Source organism: Bubalus bubalis, chromosome 1 (assembly GCF_019923935.1).
Source record: "Bubalus bubalis isolate 160015118507 breed Murrah chromosome 1, NDDB_SH_1, whole genome shotgun sequence".
Lineage (NCBI taxonomy): Eukaryota > Metazoa > Chordata > Mammalia > Artiodactyla > Bovidae > Bubalus > Bubalus bubalis.
The window spans coordinates 118686683-118713632 of record NC_059157.1 but is presented as its reverse complement, the minus strand read 5'-3'; the positions used below and the strand labels follow the sequence as shown (position 1 = coordinate 118713632).

Here is a 26950-nt window from a genome sequence, read left to right as displayed (position 1 = left end):
TCTGAGTGGTCTCTCCAGGCCTGGTTCTCTCAACCCAAACTTCATAAACCTCCCTCCAACTCACCCCTCCCCCAATCTGAAGACTCTTCATCTAACTTGGGAGTAAGGAAGCCTGGTTTTCAATCCAGTCTTCCAGATCTGTCATATATCATATAACATGCTAACTCAAAAATCCAGTTTCTTGTAACTCTACATCCTCAATTTGTGAAACTCAAGTACAAGATCTGACCTACTTGCTCTCTGCAGTCTGCAGTCGTGTCCCTTCCTTAAAGCACATGGTGTGGAAATTGGGAGAGGCTGGAGAGGATGTGATGGTGGTAGTGGGCAAAGGGGTGTCACAGAGCAAAAGAATTATCACAATTTAAACTAAAAAGTCCAGGAACCCAACAGATCACTTTTGGGGGAGGTGAGAGACCAGGAAAGATTTTATTTGATTCTTGGAAGAATAGATAATACACAATACATTTCAGCAGTAAGAGATTGCATTCTTGGAAGAAACATTCCAAGAAGACAAAAGAATAAGCATGAGAATGAAAACAGTCAAGAAAGCAGAGTTGGATTTGTAGGAAATGTAGGGGTATTTGCAGGTAAAGGTAGAGTAATTGGGTCTGAGTGGTGCTTTAGAAAGTGAATACAGTGACAGCATGTAGGATGCAGAGCCTATGGTTAGAACGCTGGATGTTCGTTTAGTCATAAACTTGCCCCCACTTTCTGTCAGTTTTCGAGTCCACGTGTTCAGCTGTGGGCCCTCCTGACCCCACACCTGTGTTTCCAGCTTCCCCTAGGACTTGTCCACCTACATAGCCCACAAACTCCTTAAATGTGCCAGAGCTGAACTTGTCACTCCTTCTCCCCTCCACCCCACCCCTGGACCACATCGTGCCACATTTGTCTGCTCCCCACCGCACCCCTCCCGCCCGCCCCCTACCCCCGCCATTCCCCTGGATAGGCTATGGCCTCCAGGCCAGAACTTTCATTTTCCTCAACTTCCCTTCCTAATTTCCTATCCCCAACCTCACAGATGCCTCTACTCTCCATGCTCAGCATAGCCAGACCCTTCCATTCCTTTCTTCTATTTTTTTTCCTGTTGACTCTATCTCCCTTTCCTCCTTACTGGAACTGCCCAAAGTCAAGCCATCTCTACCTCTCCCTTCACAGTTTCCTCTACAACAGATTGGCAACTGGCCTCCCTACTGCTACCTGTCTGCTACCACTATCCACAGTGCAACCACAAACTTCTCTAAACACTAAATCTGATTGTGGTGTTTCCCCTTTAAATACTTCCTCTGGCCATCCCAGGCCTATAGGATGAAGAAAACACTCTTTCATTTAGCATTTAAAGCCCTCATACACTGACCCCCCTTGTTACTCTTCCAGCTTTGTCCCCTGCTATTCCCTAGTGACATGCATGAGTTGACATGTGGCTCTCTGCATTTGTCTGCGACACTCTTCTTAGGAGCAGCGAGTGATGCAGTTAGGCCCCAGCTGTTTGGATCAAAGAGGAAGGGCCTGGGGCAGAAGGAAACCTCAGACATGTATACTTCTGCTGGAGATGGAGGGGGCGGGGAATAACACTATCGCAGTTAATTTTTCAAAAACAGTATCTTCCACCCAGTCAAATAAAGAGGTGTATGCTACCGAAGAACTGTTTGAATTGTCTTATGTTTAAAGACTGGAGAAAAAAGGCTTCAAACGAAAAACAGATTTGGATAAGATCTTATTCTCTGAGGGGCTGCTATGGTAAGACCTCAAGGTGTTTTTATAGGTCCCTCTCATGAGACCAGGAAGAAGATTAGAGTTTTTTCCTCTCGCAAGACTCAAAGCTTCAGAGAGAATGGAGGCCAGTTGAACCTTAATAAACACTCTTCAGAGAAAAAAAGGGAGAAGGAGTTGAAGGCCAGTTGATGAATCATAACTAATTAAGTTGTTTTGTCTTCCCTGACTCTCTGGCTTTATTAAATAAACATAGATGATCTTAATAAAATAAGTTTTGGCTAACTTTATGGTGTCCTGTTACCAGCGCTAGAGCCAGGAGACCTGGCTTCTAATTTCAAGTATATCTCTAACTAGCTGTGTGATCTTGGGCAGTCCTGACCCCTCTCTGAGGTTTGGCTCCACTATGGACATAACCAGAAGACTGAACTCATTGGCACAACTCCCTATATACTCAAGTCTACATGTCTTCAATTTTAGGTCAGTGAAATATTTCCTCTCTTTCTATTCTTTACCCCTGAATTTTATTTTTTGAATTACTTCAATCCTCATCTCTCTTTATTTTTTCTTCTCATTCTATCTGCTTAGCCAGGCAAGGCGTAGTACTTGCCCAACCGTTTTCCAGACTCTTGACCTGGGTGCACAGAGTACGTTCTGCCCACTGAGTCTATTCAGGTATATTGAACTTCCTTGGCAAGGACTCCAGCAGCCAACAGAGATCTAGACACTGTGCTGTCAAGAATCTTTTCCAGACCCGAGGGAGATGAGACCCAGGACTCCAATGCACGAGCTGTCATGCTAACTCTTACCCAATTGTAGCATCCTCTCTCAAGTTTTCACATTTGAATGATTCTACTTTAAAAATATTTGTTTACAAGGGAAAGTAAATCCAACAGTAATATAAGCTGCTTTAAAAAAAAAAAAAAAAAAGACAGTGACCAAGCCATGATCATGGCAGTCGGTCTGATGGAACAAAATCAGCTAGTCAGTCCCCCAACTCAGCAGTCTGTGTACAGGCTCAACAGCTTGTATATTATTGGGCCCCTTCAAATTAAGGACTCCATGATAAGGAGCTTATGTTATCAAAGGTGAGCATATCTACTCCTCAAAGACAAAACATCTGGATGAATGACTGAGTTTTCCACTTAAGAAATTGTGTCTTGACATCACCTTAGCTCAGATAAAATGATGAACCACCATTTTATGTTGTTGGTTCATCAACACATATGATGAACCAACACCCCAGGCACTCCCAAACGCGTGGCTGGTAGGATCATCTCCATCAGCCTGCAAAGATGCTTATGATGTTAAAATGCTGTCAGAGATCAGAGATGGCCAGACAGACACCAGTTAAATTTAGAAGAGGTCAAGAAAATCAATACAAACTGAAAAAATGTGTTCAATGGAGATGTGCTACCCTTTTAGATTTCCTTTATTCACCAGCTTCAGAAGATATGATAATGAATCTCTGAAGAATGTTTCAGACAGGCTATTTGAAATCTTTTTCTCCCAGTAACAGTCCTTTGCAAGTTTTATTCGTTAGCCCAGCCCTTCAGTCACCCAAAAACAGAGATGTTGACAGCACCTCAGACCTCTTCATTGAACAGTAATCACTGTTATGTGCCAGTTACTGAGTCAGGATGGCGCAAAACTGGACAAGACACAGTCCTGACCTGGGAGGGCTTATGGTCTAATCAGGGAAAGCTACACTTAAACAACAACCAAAAAAAGGCAAAAAAGGAGATGTATGTCAGGAAGAAACACGTAGGAAGTGAACTCAGCCGTGTAAGGAATCACAGAAAACTTGATTTTCTCAACAAATCATAGGCCACCAGTGCCAAAAAGGACTTTACAGGTTATCTGTTCCAATCCTAAACCCTTTATTTTACAAATGGAGACACAGAGAGGAAAAGTGATCACAGAATTTTAAAGCTGGGGCCAATATGTAAATTCTTTCTCCTTTTCTGGCTGATAACTTATTGTAGGTTTCTCAAATAGCTTCTGGAAGTAGAGGAAATGAAATCACACATGCCCTCCTGAAAGAAATCCATTTTGTTTTCCAACTGAAAATATATAAGTTATGTCTCAACTGATATTTGTTAAGAGAGAATGACTTCCTAGATAACTAAACTCACTTCACAGTTATCTACCTTGTCTGTATAGTCCTTCCTTTATGCCACCATTCTAGCTCTACTCTTAGCCATTATGGTCCTTCATAGAAATCTCATCATTTTACTTGTATTTTCTACATTTGCATTGCACTTTGGAGTTTAAAAAGTATTTTCCAGCCCACTGTCTGTATTTTGAGAATCAAGTTATAGGCTTGATAGCTTTAGAGGGACATGAGAAGTGGGAGGAGGTTCAGAGTGGAACTAAGCTCATGATTATATCAGGAAATAAGACCTGCAAAGTTGACTGATGGAAGCCAGGCTGCCTGGGACCACTCCTGTGCCCAGACAAGCAGAGGGGCACTGGGGCATGGAGTCAAAGCCATGAAGGCTGGTGAACTGCAAAGAAGCAAGTCAATAAACTCTCACTGAATAATTCCTGTGTGCAGGGTGCCAAGCTAAGTGGATCGGAAAGATGAATAAGCAAGGCACCCCCTTCAAAGAATGTTTGTATTGTTGTAGAATCTCAAGCCACAGGGAGTGGAAGACATGAGTGAGCAGAAGCCACAGGGCTGAGAGGAAGAGTAGGGTACCAAATTCCTGAAGTGGGGCCTCCGCTCCTCAGTGGGTTTGGCCCCCTTCCAGCCAGTGACCTTGAGAAGGAGGAAAGGTGACAGAGATGGTGAACATAACCACTGGACACATTTGGGCAGAGGTGGAGACAGGGATCAAGACCATCCCCATGGAAAAGAAATGCAAAAAAGCAAAATGGCTGCCTGGGGAGGCCTTACAAATAGCTGTGAAAAGAAGAGAAGTGAAAAGCAAAGGAGAAAAGGAAAGATATAAGCATCCGAATGCAGAGTTCCAAAGAATAGCAAGAAGAGATAAGAAAGCCTTCCTCAGCGATCAGTGCAAAGAAATAGAGGAAAACAACAGAATGGGAAAGACTAGAGATCTCTTCAAGAAAATTGGAGATGCCAAGGGAACATTTCATGCAAAGATGGGCTCGATAAAGGACAGAAATGGTATGGACCTAACAGAAGCAGAAGATATTAAGAAGAGGTGGCAAGAATACACAGAAGAACTGTACAAAAAAGATCTTCACGACCCAGATAATCACGATGGTGTGATCACTGACCTAGAGCCAGACATCCTGGAATGTGAAGTCCAAGTGGGCCCTATTAGAAAGCATCACTACGAACAAAGCTAGTGGAGGTGATGGAATTCCAGTTGAGCTATTCCAAATCCTGAAAGATGATGCTGTGAAAGTGCTGCACTCTGAAAGGTTGTTGTTGAATCACGCGAATACACCGGGATTCTTGGCCCCCGGAGGAGAAGAATTCAATCCGGGGCCAGAGACGAGGCTTGATCGCTCAGAGCTTTTGTGTAATAAAGTTTTATTAAAGTATAAAGGAGATAGAGAAAGCTTCTGACATAGGCATCAGAAGGGGGCAGAAAGAGTACCCCCTTGCTAGTCTTCAGCTGGATGTTATATAGTCACTAGCAGTCTGTTAATGAAAGAAAGGAATGTCTTATAATTCAGAATAGCACCAGGCCCCTCCCCCATAAGATGCATTTTGGGATAATCTTGGCACCAAATGGTTTATCTTGGGCCATAAAATAATTAACTTGAATCTTAAAGAAGGGCAGACCACCATACAAATAGTTTCATTTACATAGATTAGGGGAACAATATCTGAGTATAACATACTGGTTTGTCAAGTAGGTTCTGGGCCCAGAGGCGAACCGACTTGGAGACGGAGTTTGGGGTAAAGGCGTAGTACATTAGCATGGCTTAAGACAAACATTTCCATAAGAAAAAGGCATTGGTTATCTCTAGGCTCAAGAATAGCTAACTTCAGGTGAAACCAGGTGTCATTTTGGCAACACAGTATTTTAAGAGAAACCTCTCTTTAAATTTGTATAGAGAAGGAAAAAAATATTGCTAGTTTGTTTCCTCCTGCCGCTTAAGAGAGAGAAAAATGTCTGACACTTGTAGGCTATTTCCTCCATTTGGAGACCCCTGGCCTTCCTGCCTGTTACCCTCTCAACTCAATATGCCAGCAAATTTGGAAAACTCAGCAGCGGCCACAGGACTGGAAAAGGTCAGTTTTTATTCCAATCCCAAAGAAAAGGCAATGCCAAAGAATGCTCAAACTACTGTACAATTGCACTCATCTCACACTCTAGTAAACTAATTCTCAAAATTCTCCAAGCCAGGCTTCAGCAATACGTGAACCGTGAACTTCCAGTTGTTTAAGCTGGTTTTAGAAAAGGCAGAGGAACCAGAGATCAAATTGCCAGCATCTGCTGGATCATGGAAAAAGCAAGAGAGTTCCAGAAAAACATCTACTTCTGCTTTATTGACTATGCCAAAGCCTTAGACTGTGTGGATCACAGTAAACTGTGGAAAATTCTGAAAGAGATGGGAATACCAGACCACCTGACCTGCCTCTTGAGAAATTTGTATGCAGGTCAGGAAGCAACAGTTAGAACTGGACATGGATCAACAGACTGGTTCCAAATCGGAAAGGAGTACGTCAAGGCTGTATATTGCCACCCTGCTTATTTAACTTATATGCAGAGTACATCATGAGAAATGCTGGGCTGGAAGAAACACAAGCTGGAATCAAGACTGTGGGGAGAAATATCAATAACCTCAGATATGCAGATGACACCACCCTTATGGCAGAAAGTGAAGAGGAACTAAAAAGCCTCTTGATGAAAAGAGGAGAGTGAAAAAGTTGGCTTAAAAGCTCAACATTCAGAAAACTAAGATCATGGCATCTGGTCCCATCACTTCATGGGAAATAGATGGGGAAACAGTGGAAACAGTGTCAGACTTTATTTTTTTGGGCTCCAAAATCACTGCAGATGGTGATTGCTGCCATGAAATTAAAAGACGCTTACTCCTTGGAAGAAAAGTTATGACCAACCTAGATAGCATATTCAAAAGCCAGAGACATTACTTTGCCAACAAAGGTCTGTCTAGTCAAGGCTATGGTTTTTCCAGTGGTCATGTGAGAGTTGGACTGTGAAGAAGGCTGAGTGCTGAAGAATTGATGCTTTTGAACTGTGGTGTTGGAGAAGACTCTTGAGAGTCCCTTGGACTGCAAGGAGATCCAACCAGTCCATTCTGAAGGAGATCAGCCCTGGGATTTCTTTGGAAGGAATGATGCTAAAGCTGAAACTCCAGTACTTTGGCCACCTCATGCAAAGAGTTGACTCATTGGAAAAGACTCTGATGCTGGGAGGGATTGGGAGCAGGAGGAGAAGGGGACGATAGAGGATGAGATGACTGGATGGCATCACTGACTCGATGGATGTGAGTCTGAGTGAACTCTGGGAGTTGGTGATGGACAGGGAGGCCTGGCGAGCTGAGATTCATGGGGTCGCGAAGAGTCAGACATGACTGAACTGAACTGAACTGGAGGGTAATCTGCCACAGGAATTGTAGCCTCTCCCCACGAACACCTTGAAGGCTGAACTTTTAGAACGATGCTTCATTTTAAAGCTACTAAGTGGATTCTCATGAGCGAGTTTCTACTCAGTTTCTAGACAATGAGGTTTTAATAATGTTTACATTGGCTAAGAGGCCAGAAGGACCGTTTGATATTTAAAGGACCATGTGATATTTAAAACGTGAAGCGCCATGGCTGAGTGCTACTGGGGTCGCAGAGGAGCAGCTGGGGCGAGTGAGAGAGTGATCAGAGAGCTGGAACAATGAGGCTCCAGGCAAGTTATTAACCACCGCAAATCTCTGAAGGGTACTGAGACAGTCCCATAGAACTCTCTAATCACAATTAAGAGGTAATGGGGGCAGAGGGAGTAGGGGATGTGGGAGCCAGAGCAAAGACTTGTTAGAAACCAACAGTGAAGACAGAAACCTCAGAAAGAAGAGACAAGTTTGGAAAACCCTTAACAGAGACATTAAGCCAGTAGTTAGAGCGTCAGCCCCACAAGGCTCTGTTTCACCCATCTGGAGTTCAGGTTTTCCTTGCTCATCTAAACGAGCCCCTGGCAATGTTTACCAGAATGGCTACAACCTCCAGGCAGGTAGCTGGACCCTCCATGCACTGGCCCTGCCTCACCTCCCAGCCTCCTGTCCCTTGGCTGTTACCTAACCCCCTCCCATCTGCTGGTTCTGGCCTCTATCTGGATCCCTCCCCAATGACCTGTTGATAACTTCCCCATCCCTCAAGACTCATCTCCTGCAAAATAACTTTCCTAATCCTCCATAGCACATCCTGCTTCTTGATGACACTTTCATTTCATCCTGCATTATAGTAATATGTGCCTGTCTGAGCTCCCACCTTCATCCCACTTAGAGAACTTCAAGGGTAGAAACCTGATCACTTTTATTCATGTACTTGAAGCACTGGGAGCAGACACTAGTGTGTCATAGACCTTAATTGCAGTCAATGCACTGCTGGGACAAAGTTTCCATGACCCTTCAGAGGTCATGAGCTGGGGCCTGGAGCCAGATGACTCAAGCTCCATCACCAGGTAGTGACTGGGGCAGTTTACTTCATCTCTGTGCCTCAGTTTTCTCATCTGTAAAATGAGCGTAAGAGGACCTTAAAGGGATTTTGTGATAGTCTCTATAAAGCCTCTAGCTTGCCATGTAGACTCATTGAGTGCTCAGTACATACAGGGAATGACTAGGAACATGGAATAATAGGCATACGATCTCCTTTTAATTCCTGAGAGGGAGCTGACTCATTTATGCTATACAATAAGTCCCCTACATGTGAATGAGTTCTATTCTGAGAGTGTGTTTATAAGTCCAGTTTGTTTGTAAGTCCACAAAGTCAGCCAAGGCACCTAACTAACTCAATCGGCTATATAGTATTATACTGTAATATGTAATATGTTTACAATACTCTTCATACAAATAATACATAAAAAAACAAACAAAATATAAAACATTTAAAATCTTACACTCCAATACTTTGAAAAGTACAGTAGTACGGTACAACAGCTGGCACACAGGAGCAAGAGAGTCACTGACTGGAGGAGGGAGAGGTGGTGGGAGATGGTAGAGCTGAAGGATCGTCAACAACAGGAGACAGAGGACAAGCTGCAATTCACTCACACCTGACATGGATGGAATGTTCGCTTGCATCTTCGAAAGTTCCCAGCTTGAAGGTCGGTATGTAGGGGACTTACTGTATGTCCACGTGGAAGTCTTTGTTTTCTTTAAAGTTCATATACTGCACATAGCTGCTCTATATCATTTCAAAGCTGACTGCGTATGCACAGGAATGCTAGTAGACAATTTGTTAACAAAAATTCAAAATAACTAAGTCAAAGACATTTTCCTCAAAGCAATTTATCAACTCAACTACCCATCAAACTTGTGCCACTACGAGCTGTGTAAGGCCTACAAAAAGGAAAATGAAATGGACAAGACACAACCCCTGCTCCCATGCTGCATCAGTCTCCCCAGCAACAGTTTACAACTATTGCAAAAGTTGTCAATATCCAGACAGGGGTACAAAGAAGGGCTGTGAAAGTCCAGAGTGGAAACCAACCAACTCTGTGCATCTTATTGCTAAAATAAGTGTTACCTTTTCTGTTTCTTCCCAAACCATTCAATGTTTTTTTTTTTTTTTTCCTGAAGTCTATTTCTTATTTCTGTTGGAAAACAGGTGCCATCAGGAAGTCTACATGCTTGAACTTATTTACAAATCAGAAATAGACTCAGATATAGAATACAAACTATGGTTACCAAAGCGGAAAGCAGAGGAGGGATAAGTTAGGAATTCAGAATTAACACATACAGACTACTGTATATAAAATAGATAAACAAGGACCTACTGCATAGCACATGGAACTATATTCAAAATCTTACAATAACCTATAATGTAAAAGAATATGTATATGTGTGTATATATATGTGTGTACGTATATATATATGAAACTGAATCACTTTGCTGTATACCCAAATTATTGTGCATCATCTATATTTCAATTTTTAAAAATAATTCAAAAATTAAAAAAAAAAGAAAGTCCATTTGATCCCAGGAAATAAGACTCAAAGACAGCCCAGGATCAGCACTACTTAATGAGCTGATCCGAGGCACAGCCTCTATGTATTTTCTGAACTACTCCCACACATGGAGTGATTTCAGCTTTTCAAAGCCAGCAAGGAGACAGCTCAGGGTTTCTAAACTCAAGATACCCTGTTTAAACATAAGAACTCCTTATACCTTGTTTCACTATTTCCAGCGGTTATCCTCTGAGGACTATGGAAGGAGATGCAGCCAGAGGCTGCTTTGATAAGAACACAGATGGAGGAGATTTTGTTCATGGCTTCCTGGGAGGCTGTTTTACCAAATGCAGTGACCAAAGATCAAAAAATACTACTTTCTTCTCTCTAGTGCAGAGGGGAGGTGAGACAAAGACTTGGACCCAGAAAAAGGAATCTCAGTCTTTCTCTCCCCATGTCAATCTAGAAGTAACTCCCACTTCAGTAATTTCCTACTGAAATTAGAGAGGCAAAGCTAGGGTTCTATTCTATCAGTGATTGTGTGGTCCCTGGGGAACTAGCTGTTTAAGCAGATTTGCATGTCTGGAATTGATGATTTGAGTAATTTTTTTTTTTCCCCCTCTCAAGAGGCAACATGACCTGATGGGATGAGGACTGTTGTTTTCTTGATGGTTTTCCTTTTGGTCTTGGGGCCTGGATGGGGCTGGGGTCCTGGAGCTCTGGCTGCAATGGAGGGATGGAGGAGTAACCTCCAAGGTTACAGGAGCAACTCTGAGGGTGTTGAGTCCTAGTTCCAGTTGACCTACAGGCCAGCCTGTCCTATGGTTACTTGCTCAAGGCAGTACCTTCTCACTGACACTTCATATGTGTCAGAAAGAAAGAGAGCTGGGCGGTGTCCATGGGGGCTTGAAGAAATTACTTCTTCCTAGCTTCAGTTGTCTCAGCTGTTGAAAGGAGTTGGAGCAGGTTAGAAGTAGGGGACTAGAAAAATCCTGATATTCTCAAAATGTCCCCATTTAATTGATCTGGAAATGAGATTCTCTCTACTGTGTTGGTTTGGGGATATTCTGTGGAGGCCAGGGAAATAATGGTTCCTTGCATTCCTTGGGAGCAGACCACAGTGATTATGGGGAATGGATGTTAAGCTGGAAGCCATCAAAGGCTGCTGTGTAGAGACCAGCCTGCTTTCCAGAACCAGGGGCCTCACAGGTGTTACACCTGTATCTAGGAGACATGCCATAGAGGAAAGAGCACAGACAAAATAGAAATCCTAGCGAGATGAACATCCAGCCACTAGACTAACCACTGAGATTGTGACCAGGGCACATCCCCAACCTAGTCTATTTATAGGGTAAGATAAATGTGGTAGACAAACTCTAAGGAGACCCCCATGGTTCACACCTTCTGGTGTCCACACTCTTGTATAATCCCCTCCCTTTAAGAGCAGGTAGGGCTGTGGCTTGCTTCTGACCAATGGAATACAACAAATGGTGGGATGCCACTCCATCCCATGATGACACTACATAAGCCTATAACACTTGCCCTGCTAGCAGACTCTCTGTATTGACTGCCTGCCTCGCTGGCTCTGATGGAGTAAGCTGCCATATAGAGAGGTCCATAAGGCAAGGAACTGAGGGTGGCCTCTGGCCAGTGTGCTGCAAGGAGTCAAGGACCTCAGTCCAATAACCCTCCAGGAACTGTGCACAACCATGTGAGCCAGGAAACTGATCCTTCTCCAGTCAAGCTGCAGATGAGACTCCAGCCCTGGCTGGCTGCTTCCTGAATGAAAGCCTTGTGAGAGACCCTGAAATGGGAAGCCCAGCCAAGCTGCCCCAGCCTCCTGACCCACAGAATCTGTAAGATAACAAATGAGTGCTGTTGTGCACCATAAAGTTTGTGGTAATTTGTTATGCAGCAGTAGATCACTAATACAGTGAAGCAGGGGAATCTTCCTTGCCTGACGTCCTATGAGTCTGATAATTATGTTCTTCTGCTATCAGCATCACACTGCTCCAACATCACACACACACGCATACACACACACCCTGTAGGTTGCTGTCCCTGTGCTGGGGTGAGAATAATTTTTCTTCCTAGATCTCCTAGGGTATGTGTTCTATATTTAGATTCTCATTTAATCAGACTTCATTTTCAGGCTTTGTGGTGCTGATTGCAAACACCTTGCTCACATGCACAGACCCACATTCACACACACAGGTCCCACATTACATTGAATTTAATTAGGGATTAACTTGAAATAAAAGGACTCCAGCAGGAAAGAGGACTCCCCTGAGACAGAGTCTAAGGGCATGTAACATGAGGCATTGGTATTATTATCTGGTAATTGATTCTGAGAGAAAGGGTCAAGTAAAAGAATCAGCTATGGTTTTTCCAGTAGTCATGTACAGATGTGAAAGCTGAGCACTGAAAAATTAATGCCTTCACACTGTGGTGCTGGAGAAGACTCTTGAGAGCTCCTTGGACAGCAAGGATATCAAACCAGTCAATCCTAAAGGAAATCAACCCTGAATATTCATTGGAAGAACTGATGCTGAAGCCAAAGCTCCAATACTTTGGCCACCTGATGCAAAGAGCTGACTCATCAGAAAAGACCCTGATGCTGGGAAAGATTGAAGGTAGGAGAAGAAGGGGATGACAGAGGATGAGATGGTTGGATGGCATCACTGACTCAGTGGATATGAGTTTGAGCAAACTCTGGGAGATTGTAAAGGACAGGAATGCCTGGAATGCTGCAGCCCATGACATTGCAAAGAGTTGAACAGGACTGAGCAACTGAATAACAACAACAAAAAGAATCTGCCAACTCAACCGCAAAAAAGAATGAAATCGTGCCATTTGTAGCAACATAGATGGATCAGAGATCATCATACTAGCTGATGTGAATCAGACATAGACATATTCTATGATATCACTTACATATGGAGTCTAGAAAAGTGATACAAATTATCCTATTTACAAAACAGAAGCAGACTCACAGACTTCAAAAACAAACTTATGGTTACCAAAGGGGAAAGGTGAGGGGGTGGGGATAAATTAGGAGGTTGGGGATGAGCACAGATTCTTTACCACCAGAGCCACTAGGGAAGTCCCATCATATACACTACATTATATAAAACAGATAACGAACAAGGACCTACTGTATAGCATAGGGAACTCTACTCAGTATTCTGTAATAACCTATGTGGGAAAAGAATCTGAAAAGGAAAAGATATATGGATACTAGGCACAGGGTTCCTGCTCAGTCATGTCCGACTCTTTGCAATCCTTTGGACTGTGTAGACTGACAGACTCCTCTGTCCATGAGATTTCCCAGGCAAGAATACTGGAGTGGGTTACCATTTCCTTCTCCAGGAAATCTTCCCCACCCAGGGATCTTTCAGATTCAGGAATCGAACCCATGTCTCCTGTGTCTTCTGTAATGCAGGCAGATTCTTCAGCCTCTGAGTCATCAGGGAAGACAGATATATGTATACGTATAAGTAAATCACTTTGCTGTACACCTGAAACTGACACAGCATTGTAAATCAACTATGAAGGTGTTAGTGTCCAACCCTTTACGACCCCATGGACTGTAGCCTGCCAGGCTCCTCTGTCCATGGAATTCTCCAGGCAAGAATACTGGAATGGGTAGCCATTCCCTTCTTCAGGGGATCTTCCCATCCCAGGGATGGAACCTAGGTCTCCTCCATTGTAGGCCGATTCTTTACCATCTGAGCCACCAAAAGTTTTTTTTAAAAAGAATTAAGCCTGAGGCAGAATTAATCTAGCAGGGGAGCACCACTTCTATAATATCTTTTAAAATGGCCACTTGTATTTTAATAGCTGCGAAAGACACTGGGGTCAGAAAGAGACATGACTGAGTGACTAATACAAAGACATTAGACTTCTTTTTAGGTAAAGAGAGTGGGAATAGTAAGCTGTGTGTTATTTAACACATTTTGTTCCTTTCTGAGTCTGCTTTTCTGGAGTCCTGACATCCTCTACAAACAAAATCAATGTTATGGATGGCCTCATTTTGGACAGGAATGATGTGAGACCAAAGTTTGGCTAGTGTCTAGGGTAATGACTGTCAGAACATTCCAGAGTGGTGCTGAGGAAATCCGGCCCACACACATCTTCAAGTTTGAGGAGAAGCAAATCTCTGCCTTTACCAGCAGGACTTTCTAGGCCTGGTGGGGAGCCAGACACTCTGTTCCAGGAGAGTTTGGGAGGTGCTACTACTGTAGCTGACTTAGGAAGATGTGACAGGAGCCAGAAGAGGTGAAAATGTCTGAAAGTCAGCACAGGGCTGGGGGGCCAGCGAGCAGTGCTCAGGAAATATTTTTGAATGAATGAATGACAAAGCATTAATTCCTGCCCTTACAAGCCTAACAGCTCCATTTCCCAGGGGTTTTCCCTTAGCGCTTCGACTTAGCCACCAAGGGAAAAATAAGATACACCATTGCCCTTCAAGAAACTTACGAGACAGGACAAGACTCAGGAAATGACCAAAGACAAGGGAAGGCCTAGTCCATTGAGACGAGAGGAACTTAGGGAAATTTCAGGGAATTTCTGGTGATCCCTTCCAAATCACAGCAAAACTTTGGGTTAGGCAAGGGTTGTGGACACTTCTTGATGAACCGATTGAAAATTTCAAAGTCCCCTGCTGCTTGTGGCCCTAGCAGAAGTTCCAGGATGAAGGCAGTTGCTGTCCTAGGGTTCAGTACCTGCAGCCGGGCCAGCAGCGAGGCAGCCTCTGCCGATCCAGGGCCTCCGCCGAGGCCAGTCCGCGCCCCGCGCCGCTCGCGGCCGACCGGCCCCGACGCGCGGAGCCCCGGGCGAGCCTTTGTGCCGCCGCCAGCTGCCTTTGTGAGACGCGGGTTCGCGCGCCCCTCCAGGCGGCCGCCTCTGCAAGGATCGCCCCCGCCGCGCTCCATACCTGCTCCTTTGTCACCAGCTGCCGAAGAATTCAGAAAATCAAATTTATTTCCCGATTACCGATTACCGCCGGGACGCCCCTTTGTGCGGTGAGGCCTCTTTAACGGTTGCGATTCCAGCCCACTCTGTGAAGAAGGCTTTTTAAGGAAAGTGCGCCCCGCTGACTCCTGGCCCCCGTGGGAACTCGCGGGCGAGATCTTCTCGCAATAAAGACGCTATCGAGCCCCAAGACGTGGGCTTGTCAAGTGTCCTGCCTGCTAACGGGGATAAATCAATAGGCCTCTTGAGTTCGGATAGTGTATTTCCTTTCTCCCCCCTTAGGAATGAATGGATGGATGTTGACTCCACAGCTTGCCAGCCCAGCGCTGCCCTCAGCCTGCGGGTAAATCCAATTTCATCCTTTGAGTGCTCAGCGCTACCAGCTCCTCGCTACCAGCTCCTCGCCACTGCCGGAAGCCACAGGCCAATCTGAAAAAGTTCCTCTTCCACCGGATTCTCAGGTGTCTTAGGCACCTGAAGATAAACAATGGTACCATCATTTCACCTGATTAGGTTGAGATTTCCTGAAATGGACACAAAATATTGCCTCGCCTTGCCAAGTTTTGTCCACAGTAGGCAGGGGAGTGTGGTTTTTTGTTGTCTGTATTTTTGTGGGTTGTTTTTTTTTTTGGTGCTTGTGTGGGGAAACCAGCTTTCCACGTGGCTGTGGTAAAGAACCCGCCTACCAATGCAGGAAACGTGGGTTCGATCCCTGGGTCAGGAAGATCCCGTGGAGGAGGAAATGGCAACCCACTCCAGTATTCTTACCTGGGGAATCCCATGCACAGAGGAGCCTGGCAGGCTATAGTCCATAGGGTTGCAAGGAGTTGGACATAACTGAGCACACACACACATGTGGAAATAAATGTTTCTTTTAAAGAAAACCAATTTTTTTTAAAGATAATGTAGAGTAGACCCATGCTGACAATATACATCATTTCCACTCTTTTTGTAATAGCAGAAGTGTTAGTCACTCAGTTGTGTGCAACTCTTTATGACCCTATGGACTGTAGTCTGCCAGGCTCCTCTGTCCATGGGATTCTCCAGGCAAGAATACTAGAGTGGATTGACATTCCCTTCTCCAGAGGACCTTCCTGACCCAGGGATTGAACCCGAGTCTCCTGCATTGCAGACAGATTCTTTACCGTCTGAGCTATAGGGAAGATCTTTTTGTCCACTCAAAAATTAATGTGTAGGAGAAATAGATGCACAGATCCACCAACCTATCAGCATCATTCCAATAATACCCTGAAAACAGTTACAAAGACCATCATAATTCACACATTCATAAATAATATTTAGCGTTATAATTTGAATTATATAGTCATGAAGCAAAGGCATCCATAATAGGAGAACTTGGTCCACTGATTTTAAATTTTGCGTGTTCTAAATCTTTTGCAAACACTAAAAAAAAAACAGTAATGATATATAGCACTTAGCAGGAGTCTTTTTTCTCCTCTACCTCTTGTTTTTTTATCGTGAGAATTTGGAGATGCCACTCAGTTGCTCTGTGACTAAAGGAAGCGAATATAAATCAATGCCACATTTGCTAACAAACAGCATTCCTTTCTTTATCTACATCTGTGCGTCTTCTCTCTCTCTCTCACACACACACACACACATCCCCCACAAGAGCTTGGCCCACTCAGCTTCCCTGTAATTTCACAAAAGAGTGACTCTAATGTTTTCTGCTTCGTAGGGAGCCACTGGTCATGGCGGTGAATTGGATACCTACACCAGAGAAAGCCTGAGAGGCGTAATCAAATAAGGGAACCACTTGAACTGAACTCCCAGCAGGAGCAGGAGGGAGGCCTGGAGAGGTTACAGGTACTTTTTATCCAGCCTCACAGGAGAGAACCAACTTCCTGCTGCTAGAAATTTGTCTGCAATTTTTTTCCTCATTCAGACAGAGAGCTGGGGTCCAGGAGACACTGGGTTGATATGATAACTTGATTAAGGCCGGGACAGATGACATGGGAGCACCAAGTCAGCTCAAAGGAATCTGTGCTCTCCTCTTTAACCTCTCCTTGGGAGCCTACAAATTATATCTATTAATGTATCAGCCCCCTGGCATCACACAAATACATCATCCCCTTAAATGTATGTCAATCATTCACAGGAGCCTTCGTGGAATACCCACCACGTTTTCATTTCTCTCCCTTAAAAAAAAATAAAGTTTAACCTGTTGGGTTGCTCAGACAAAGGATTGTAGCCTGCCACCTCTTGCTGCAGTCACTTGGGAGGTAGGAGTCGTGTTGTCAGCCCAAGCGTTCAGAGAATCGTTTAAATGGGCCCCAGGCAGCTGGATAGGATCCAGGGGAGAGACTCTCCGAGGAGGAAGGATTTGGAAACCATGTTCAGTGAAGCATGAATGGAAAAAAACTGAGGATTAGTCTGGAGAAGAGAAAATGCAGAGAGAACTTGAGATCTAAAGAAATACTAAACGGAAGGAGGCTGGGTGTCTTGCATGGGTCCCCGGAGAGCCCAGAGAGAGACAGACAGTCAGGGAGAGCCAGCAGAGTGCCTGGATGAGAAATGGGCCACGTGCTGCGGCCGCCCTGGGCGGATGTGAAGAAATCCTCAGGCAGTATGGCCACAGTCACCGGAATCCCAGTTCCCTGCCCAGAGCCAGGAGACAGCCAGCCACTGAAAGGCTGAGAAGCTTCAGTTCCAAATACTGCTGGGAGAGGAGGTGAACTGAGGGTTAATTTACCATCCATACAACATATAGATTTTTTAAGTGTAGAGTTCAATGAGTTTTCATAAATGTAACCTATGTAACCACCAGCCCAGTCAAGACAGAAACATAATGAAAACCCTAGAGAGAGGTTTCTTTGCCCTCTTTCCAGTCAAAATGCCCACTCCCCCGACCCCACCCCCGGCAATCACTGTTCAGATGTCTCTCACTCTAGATCCATTTTGTCTGTTTTGTCTGCGTTTAAATGGAATTGGTCAGTATGGGCTCTTTTGTCTCTGGTTTTTTTTCACTTTATGTGCTTTTAGGACCCATGCTTGTAGTTTGTCCTTTTTATTGTTGAATAGTTTTTCCAATAAGGGTAAAACACCTCATGTTTGCCTGCTCTCCTGCTGATGGACGTTGGGGTGTTTCCAGTTTGAGGTTATTATTAATGCAACCGCTACTAGCAGCAGCCTCTCACAATTTTTTGGTGCTGGCTCAAAGTGTATATTCTAAATGTCATTTTGAACTGGACTGCAAAGCAGGGAAAAGCCCAAAGCCATAAGGCATGGTTTTAGTCAAGGCAGGAAAGCTTTCTGGGACTTGACAGTTTCTGGTTTGCACGTCTTTCCCAGAAAACACAAGTTGTACCCCTATTCTTCCCACTGGTGGGCAGCAGGCTCCATCAGGACTGCTGTCTGCAACTGGGGCCCTTCCTGAGAATATCTCAGCAAAATGGTTGTTAGTTATCATTTAGATCTACTTGAAATGTTGAAATTCACATCTGCTGAGCTCCTGCCATGTGCCAGGCCCTGTGGGTGCACTGGGGGCTATGGGAAGAGAGAGAGGAATCTGAGGAGCCTGTCTTTAACCTGCTTGCAGTCTAAAAGGAGAATTAAGTGAGGTGTAAATTATGAAACCATAACTCCGTGTTCAACAAACATTCACAGGTCAACTGCTCTGCTGGTGTGAACTGGGACAACTATTGAGAGCCCACATCTGCTGTGTCACCTTGAGACAAGGAACCTGTTCACACTGGATGAGCCCATGTCTATGCATGTCCTCTTTCAGATGGCCCTGAAGGTGACACGGGCAGTGAGACTTTGAAGATCACATCAAAGCCATCAAAGCACAAAATGTTGGTGCCGGATGGCCCTTTCAAGTTCACGGTCCACTCCATCCCAAAGACAGATGGGAAAACTGAAGCCCATGCTAAGAGAAGTTCCTTCCCCAAGGCCACAGGCAGAAATGTTTGCCCTCCTAGTACAACCATTATTCTGCTGTATCAGTCTGCCATTTATGACAAAGTCCTCGTTATATGACAGAGAACTATTTATAATGCTAGTATTGAGGGATATGATTAGCACATTTGCTGTGGGTTGATATGTCAGATTTGGCCTGTGAGCAGCTGTTACATTTAGAGAAACACCTTTGAATCCAGAAGTCATCCAAACTCTGTGATAAAAACAGTAGACCATGTCACGCTAGGATCCTACGTGATTATGGCTGATTTGTCCTCCAAGTTGTTTATTTATCTCATTGTTGGGCTTTTGGTTTATTTCCTTGTCACTTTTTCTATACATTGGTTTGACAGCTGTGTAATCATAGAATATTGTATCATCTACTTTATATTTTGTTTTTTTTGGGTTTTTTTGAGTAAAACCTTCTTACTTTGGCCAAACCATTCTTGCCTTTAAAAACACTGATATATATTGCATGACTACAAAGGGAAAAAAAAAAATTGTGATCACATTGAAATTCCATACTCTTTTCCAAACAGTTATTAACAGATTTATGTCAAAGAAAAAATGAAATGAATTTGGATTTATGCGAACTTGGCAAGAATTCATTCAGAATTCATTTGCAAATCGGAGGGGACAAAGATACCACTATTCCTACTTTGTGGTTTTTAAATAATACTAAAATGTATAAAGTACTTTATCCATACACACACTTGACAGTTTTCAAAATATCTTTATATCCATTCTTTTACTGGAACCCCTGACCAATGGGCAAAGCATGTGTTATCTCTTTTGCAGATTAAGAAAACAGCCTCAATATCTCATAATAACCTATAAAGGAAAAGAATCTATATCTGTGTGTGTGTGTGTAACTGAATCACTTTGCTGTACACTTGAAACTAATACAACATTGTAAATTAACTATACCTCACTAAAAAGAAAGAAAGAGGGAGAGAGAGAGATAGGAAAAAAGGAAAGAAGGAAGAAAACAGCCTGGGATAAGTCACTTATCCATGTTCACATAGGGAACACATCCGTGTGACGGCCACCATACCACCCTCCACCCACAGAGCAACAGAGCACACGCCCAGCCCACACCACACCCAAATAAAACAGAAGGCTCCACACCATGAGTGAATCATGAGATCTGTGATCACGGAACATGTTTTTTAAACACCTAATATTTACTTTCTGTATGTCTTCTGTCAGAAACAGAACTGGCAACATAATCTGCAGGACCCCATGCAAAATGGAAAGTAGGGAGCCCCTTGTTTGAAAAGTCGGGAAAAGGTGCCATTGAAGGTCTTAAATATAAAGTTCTTCCTTTCATCTGTGGTCTCACTTTCAGCTTCTCATGGTGATTTTGATCTTCTATTTATTGCCATTCTAAGTAAAGCAAAATGAAATTTTTAAATGATTAGCATGAGCTTTACCATTCAGCTTTACATTGTACAAGGCCAGTTTTTAATGCAAATACAAGAGCATTTTACTCTTATGCAGAATCACCAAAATCATAGAATTTTGATTTTATATCCCACATGTACATGTTTTTTGTTCTTACCAGAACAGCAGAAGTGCTGCTCAAAACTAACTCAAGTGTTTTTTATTTTACTTCTTAATACACACCCGTTCCCCCAGCTCACTCTGTCTTAGGTTGCTGCTGAAAGGACTAGCCACTCTGCGTCCTCCTCTCTCTCCCTTTCCTTCTTTCATCATTTTCAGTGTAAATGATTGGTCAATAGGGGGAAGTCTCATGAGTTAAAAAGGATATGATGGGGTCGTCTGTCAGTCGTGTTTCTTAGAACATCTGTGTCTTCTTTCTGCATTCTTCCATTCTGGTTTGAACAGAAAGCATGAGCCTCTTGGGGCCACCAATGCCCCACTTATTCAGTTGCAGACGCAGCACACTTACCTTGCTTTCAGTGTCACTGAACTTCCACGACTGTGGGCCCCCTTAGAGGGATTCTGTGTTCCTGGGGCTCAGGAGCGTTCTATGTGTGAACAGCAAGCAAGGAATTGCAGTGGACAAGCACATTGCATGCCTTTTCCTTGCTCCATCATCTTATTGGACTTCACTTTACAAAACAGAAGATGAAATCATTAAGCCTGTAGACACAGTGATAGCAGAGCATGAAACCAAGCACAGGACCCTTGCGAGCACAGCATCCTGTACAACTGCACAGGTCACATGTCTGTGAAGCTGGCCCTGGTCAGAGGTCAAAGTCAACTTCTATACTTGGTAGTCTAGAGGCCTAGAGGATGGAGATATGTTTCTTGGGCCTGAACTATAGCCACACTTCTGGACAAGTTCCAGGGTGGACCCCTTTCTTACAACACACTCCACTGATGAGGCGCAGAGAAGCACCATCCTATAGAGAAGATGGGATATCCAGGGCTACTCCACTGGACAGCCATGTGCCTGCAGCTGAGTGGCCTAGGAGTGAGAAGGAACGGAGTGGGGAATGTACAAATCATTTAGGCATGACTAAGATATAGGAGAAATCTTGTCCAGGAAATGCTATCATGCTCAAAAATTAAGCTGGAAATCCAAAAATGTAACCATAATCCAGTGGTGCCCTTCTTTCTCCAAAAAACACTGTTTTTAAGCAGCTCATCACTGACGGTATTTCTCTGGCACACACATCTGCATGACTTTCCATGCAGGAACCTTAGTGATAGGGTGGGGAAAGCCAGAGAGACCCAAGCTCTGGTCAAACCTCTGGTTCTTTCTCGATGTGTGATCCTGAGCCAGCCACCTAACTCTCTGCACCTCAGTTCTCTTAGTTGTAAAATGAGAGCAACAATTCCTCATCCAGTGGTAGGTGCTTGTGAGAATTAAACTAGACAATGGCCATAAAATGGGGTGTAAGCTGAAAATCACTGCATACATGTGAAGCCACGTTAGTTAGTATCCCATGTATAAACGGTGTGTATCACATACAGACCCCATCAGGAAATTTCACTCTGGGGCAGAGTGATTTACAAAGCCTGTTCAGAAGTGGAGTCAATTAAGGTCAGCTTTCTATGTTGCTAAACAACAGGGGATTCTGGGTTCAGTAACGTTGAAAGGCAGGCCCAACACACCCCTTGAAACCGGGCTTTTGAGAGGGTTCAAAGGAATGCGAAACAAAGGCCGCTCTTTGTGATGTGTTCACTCTTCCTTCATTGTCCCCTTTTACCCTCCAAGGGCCTTCATGTAAAGAAAGGGGCTGCTAATGTGGCGAGTGGGAGTTGAAAATCGTCCTGGGCCAACAATGTTGGCACATTCTGCCCGGCCTCATTACAGAATCATCTGAAATGCTTGAGAAGTGTTTCCCACTCATTAGCATAAATAGCAGAAAAACTCTTTCACAAACAAAGCAGGTTCCATCTGCCCCCAGTATGTCCTCACCTTGACTTCAAATGGCCAGTCCCTCCCCCAGCACAATACCAGGGGCACCGGCCTCCGAGGCCCCAAGCACCCCACTTCAGAAGGGCATTCAGTGAAATATCAACACGGTAACCTGCATGTTTATTCATTGGCCGCCCCCTCCTTTTAATGGAGTCCCTTCCCCATTGTGGCCACTTGATGCTTTCACAGACCTAAAGGGAGAGGCTTCCTTTTCCAAGCTCTTAGGATCCTTAGCAACCCACACCTTGTGAGTGGGTCGACCAGGCTAATTCGGTTTGTTCTGCCTATGTGGCCCTAGCGTATTTTGTCAGGTATTCTGCTGTGGGATTAAAGAGTCATTAATCACTCTGACCTGACTCTGACAAGGTGGCTTTTGCAATGAAGTCCACTTCCCTGGTGCTGGCCAGAGACAAGGCCAGAGCTGTCTTGCATTAACTGTGGAAGAATGCACTGGTTCCTCCCCAGTCAACCTCAGGACACCATCCACAGCCCCAGTCCCGCAGGAGCTGGTGCCAGGGCCGGCGGTGGCCTCTATCTGTAGGCAATCAGAGCTCACAGCCCCTGGGTGGAATCAGTTCTAGAAGGATGGGCTTCTAGCATGACGAAGTTGGGTGACGATAGGGACCTGAGTTGCCATCCACATAGCCCCAGGTTTTGCTAAAGAAAGCACTGAGGCTCAGAACGAGGAGGGGCTTGCCAAAGGGTACACAACGAGTCACGTAGAAAGTCAAAATTAGAATGGGCATCTCTCCATCACTCTAGAATCCAAATCCAATCCATAACTTTTTATAACCATTTTCAACACCGCTGATACTATTGTGTTGAGCAATTCAGAGGGCCCTGAGCTCTTGAGAAAGAAGGGAAGTCATTTTCATTCACCAAGTGCTGCAAAAGTCTAGGCACTGAGCTAGGTATTTTGCATACATTTAACTTAATTTAAATGTCATTTAGATGGGTAAGCAAGTGAAAGTGCTCAGCAATTATTAGCTCTCATTCAACACCACTATTTTCCTAGGTAAGCATTATCATCCCTATTTTTTATAGATGGAAAAAACAGAGACACAGAAAGGTTAGGTAATTCATTCATAGCTTATATTCTTTCCCCGGTGGATTTAGGAAAGATGAGAAGAGTTCCCTATATCCAGGTGTTCTTGTGAACTTTCATTATTACTTATGTAAATCATAAATTAAAAGTTTAGGTCAGTCATTTAACATCAGGTGATCAGGATTTATTATTTTCCCTTTTATCTCTTAGATGTGTGATAACTTTTTCTCTGGGCTTCCCTGGTGGCTCAGTGGTAAAGAATCTGCCTGCTAATGCAGGAGACTCGGATTTGATCCCTGAGTCAGGAAGATTCCCTGGTAAAGGAAATGGCAACCCATTGCAGTATTCTTGCCTGGAAAATCCCATGCACAGAGGAGCCTGGCGGGCTACAGTCCATGGGGTCACAAAAAGAGTCAGACACAACTTAGTGACTAAACAACAACTTTTTCTCTCCTGATGTTTTCCTGTCTTTCTTTCTTCCTTTATTCTTTCATCAATTTAACAAACATTTACTGAGCACCTGTGATGCCAAGTGCTGGGGATGCTGAGATTAAAAGCACATGGCTGCAGGCCCTCTTTCTTACAAAGTTACTGAAATGAGCGTCTCATAAATTCAAGAGCAAACCAAGAAAGAGGTAGACATGAATGCAGGATCCAAGAGCTCCAACCTGGAAAGGAAGGAGCCTCAGGGTGCTGACCCTAAGCCACCCGCACCACTGCAGGACAGAACTCCAGAAGGGGCTTCGCACAGAGGCGAGTTGGATAGAAGAACTGGTTGTTCAAATAACTGTGGCGGGTATTTTGATCTTTGGCAAAGAGTTTGAATTTTAATTATTGCTTAATACAAAGGAAACAAAGCAAATGAAAAAAAGAAAGCAGTTACTAACTCCAGAAAGGGAAATCAATCACAGTTTACCAAAAGGCTCCATTATAAATATAATTTATATTTTCATAATGTTGTTAAAAACAAGACAACAGGCCCAGAATGGAGTCACTTATACTAAGCTACATGTCATCAAACTGAGGCTCCATTTTAATTTTCGATTCTCCCAGAAACTGGAATTGTAAACCAGTCCATCAGAAACCATTTGAGTAGTTACCAGGCTGGAAATCTGCCTGATAGACTTGTGCCATTCCTGAAAGCAACCTTCCTAGTATAACTTCTTATTTCTGCTCCTTTCTGCCTATAAACGACTTTCATTTCATACAGCCTCTTAGATCTCCTTTCTATCTGCTAGTTTGGTTGCTGCTTAACTCATGGATCATCGAATAGAGAGAACCACTAAGATCTTTAACACTACTGGGTTGAATTTTGCTTTTTACACTGTAAATCCAGAATAAACTATATTAGCATTTTACCATCTTGGGAAGATTGGACTAGAAAAGGAGTGTGAGTAAAAAGGGAGGGGGAGCTGGCTAGAGCAGGGGATGAAAGAGCAAATCTCCTCTTTCCTGGTGGGGATTCCAGAGTCAGTGCTTAAAACTGAAAAAGCAGAACAGAAACACAAGCATGTGAAGGGCCACCCTCTTAAAACTGTTTGACTCTCCCCATTATGTGTATGTGAAACTTTGATAAATACAGAAACTAAAAAGTCATTGACTGATGTAATTTGAAAAATAGACTTTGTGTTGTTGCCAAGGGGTTAACAATGTCCTTGGGAGACTGTCAGAAGGAGAAATATTCATCACACACCTGGGATGCCCTGGCCCTGCTGGCCCGCTGAGATGGACGATTGGGAAGAAGTTTGCAGTGGAGGAGGGGCAGCCAATGCCTTGAGCAGCCGTGGCCGGAAAAGCGGGGGAGTCCTGAGGGGTGGGTTCCATGAACCATGAAAGTCTGGAACAAGGAGAAGGAGGTAGAACATCATGGAGAGAATCCCCAGGCACGAGAATTCTCAGGTGCTGTCTCCTGAGGGTGACTAGGTAGGACTATTAGCCTGAGCCAGGCCCACTTTGAATCCCAGCTTATGTGCTTACAGGTCACATGACCTTGGACAAACTACGGAACCTCTCTGAGCCTCATTTTCTACCTCTATAAAAAAGAAAAATGGTCCCCTTTTCCCCCTGCCCCCCCAAAAACATATTGTTGGTCTAAGATCCCCCAGTCTATGGGGTCACACAGAGTTGGACACGACTGAAGCTACTTAGCAGCAGCAGCAGCAGCAGCAGCAGCAGGTTTTAGGCTTTCAGTTTAACAATAGGGCCAAGGGTTTCTACAGGGAAGTAAGCACCAAAGCCTGAAAATTGAGTCTTTTACTGTCTTTTGCAGAAGTCAAAGCACAGAGAGATGCAGGTATCTTGGAGGGACCTTTGAAAGCAGACTAGGAGAGAGAGATGAGAACTTTCTCCAGCCATGGAGAGAGGCCCCTGGAGTCCTGTGCAATCTCAAGCCCTTAAGAAGGTGGCCTCCTCACACAGCTCTATGGTGCCCCAGGAAGACCAAGCCTGAGAGGGCTTGGAGTATCTCAGCCTCCTCAGGACCCATCAGGGAGAGTGGAGGAGAGTCAAGCAATGATAGGGATTGAGTTTCTCCAACTGGAAGGATGAGGGCATCGAGAAAGATTTAAGATGATTTAAAAAAAAAATAAAGTGGTATTTCTTGCACAAATAAATTTGCATAAGATTCATACCCACCACAAAATCACATACCGAGTAAGGGAAGAATGGACAGTCCCTCCACCTCCAACTTCTGTTTGCTACCTGTGGGGCTTTGGCCAGGTGGGTTGAGGGGACTGGCCCAAAAAGTTGAAAACACCAAGTTTCACTTTATTTGCTGCATAGAAAAAAACTAGTCTTCACACTGCAGTGAACTCCCCATCGCCCCTCGGCCAAGGGATGACTCCATAAGTACACCCTCCTGGCTCCAGGAGGACCCACATGCCATGTACCAGGAGCCATGAGATTCATCCCTACCATGGAGAAAGCATCTACCCAGATGCACAGCCCACATTCAGAGACTCAGCCAGAAACTCTCCCAAAGCTACCTGTCCCTTCCCCCAGAGCCTGAACATTTTTAAAATTAAGAAAATATCTCTTTTGGGGGGAGTAGGTCTATCTGACCTTACGATTACCCCAATAGTTTATAAATGATCAGTGGTGCTCATTTATCAACTCTCATTGCACCTTTTACTTCCTCTTCCCAGAACAATTTGTGTGACATGCTTATTTGTGTAAACATGCATGCGTGCATGCTCAGCTGTGTCTGACTCTTTGAGACCCCATGGACCATAGCCCACCAGACTGCTCTGTCTATTGAATTTTCAGGCAAGAATCCTGGAGTGGGTTTCCTCCTCCAGGGAGACATTCCCAACCCAGGGATTGAACCCGTGTCTCTTGAATTGGCAGGCGGATTGCTTGCCACTGACGCACCTGGGAAGCTCTTTGTTTGTGTAACTATTTGTCTAATCTCTGTCTCCTGCATTAGAACTTCCATGAGGAAAAGGACTGTGACTTGTCCTTTGCTGTATTCCTAGTTTGTGGCACAGTTTTTGAAACACAGATGTGCTCTGTTACTTCCTGAATGAACATGGAACGATCACATTTGGCCAAAACCTTAGTGATCACCCAGCCCAATGCTCTGAGAGGCTAGGCCCAAGAAGGCTGAACCACTTGCCTCGGATTTCAAACTTGGTTGAAAAAAATCCAAGGACTTCAGGCAGACCCCATGGACAGTAGGGGCTGTAGACCCCACCAGGCTGCTTTGTCCACAGGATTCTTCTAGGCAAGAATACTGGAGTGGGTTGCCATGCCTTCCTTCAGGGGATCTTCCCCACCCAGAGATTGAACCTGTGTCTCTTATGTCTCCTGCA

General features: G+C 44.2%; 2 long non-coding RNA genes across 2 annotated transcripts; one reads left to right on the top strand and one right to left on the bottom strand.

Annotated features, from left to right (window-relative positions):
- Positions 1–1328: 1328 nt before the first annotated feature.
- On the top strand, positions 1329–19140 carry LOC123333771. The gene is made up of 3 exons (XR_006551321.2): positions 1329–2193; positions 16487–16614; positions 18415–19140. It is a non-coding gene; the product is annotated as an uncharacterized LOC123333771 (long non-coding RNA).
- A 572-nt stretch (positions 19141–19712) lies between these two features.
- On the bottom strand, positions 19713–25150 carry LOC123334090. Its single transcript, XR_006551857.2, has 3 exons — positions 24835–25150; positions 20618–20780; positions 19713–20091 (listed from the first exon to the last, which is right to left on the bottom strand). It is a non-coding gene; the product is annotated as an uncharacterized LOC123334090 (long non-coding RNA).
- Between the last annotated feature and the right edge of the window lie 1800 nt (positions 25151–26950).